Here is a 289-nt window from a genome sequence, read left to right on the forward strand (position 1 = left end):
GCTCTCAAAACTGAGTTATCCTCACTAATATTTGAAAAAAAAAAATCATAAGTAAAGGTATTTCCGCTAATTCATTATATTTTAAAAAGAAATAATCACTAATTTTAGATTGAATAAAGTTATGCAAGTTAATAGACTTATGCAACATAAACCAAGTGCGGTGAACATGGATTAAACATGTAACCTTGAGATATTCATTCTCAACTGAGCTATCCCCGCGAACATTAAAAATCAAAATTCATGTGTAAGGGTATTTCCGCTAATTCATTATTCATTGAAATTTTAAAAA

The sequence above is a fragment of the Cucurbita maxima genome, unplaced genomic scaffold, assembly GCF_002738345.1.
Source record: "Cucurbita maxima cultivar Rimu unplaced genomic scaffold, Cmax_1.0 Cma_Scf03137, whole genome shotgun sequence".
In the NCBI taxonomy this organism is placed as follows: Eukaryota; Viridiplantae; Streptophyta; class Magnoliopsida; order Cucurbitales; family Cucurbitaceae; genus Cucurbita; species Cucurbita maxima.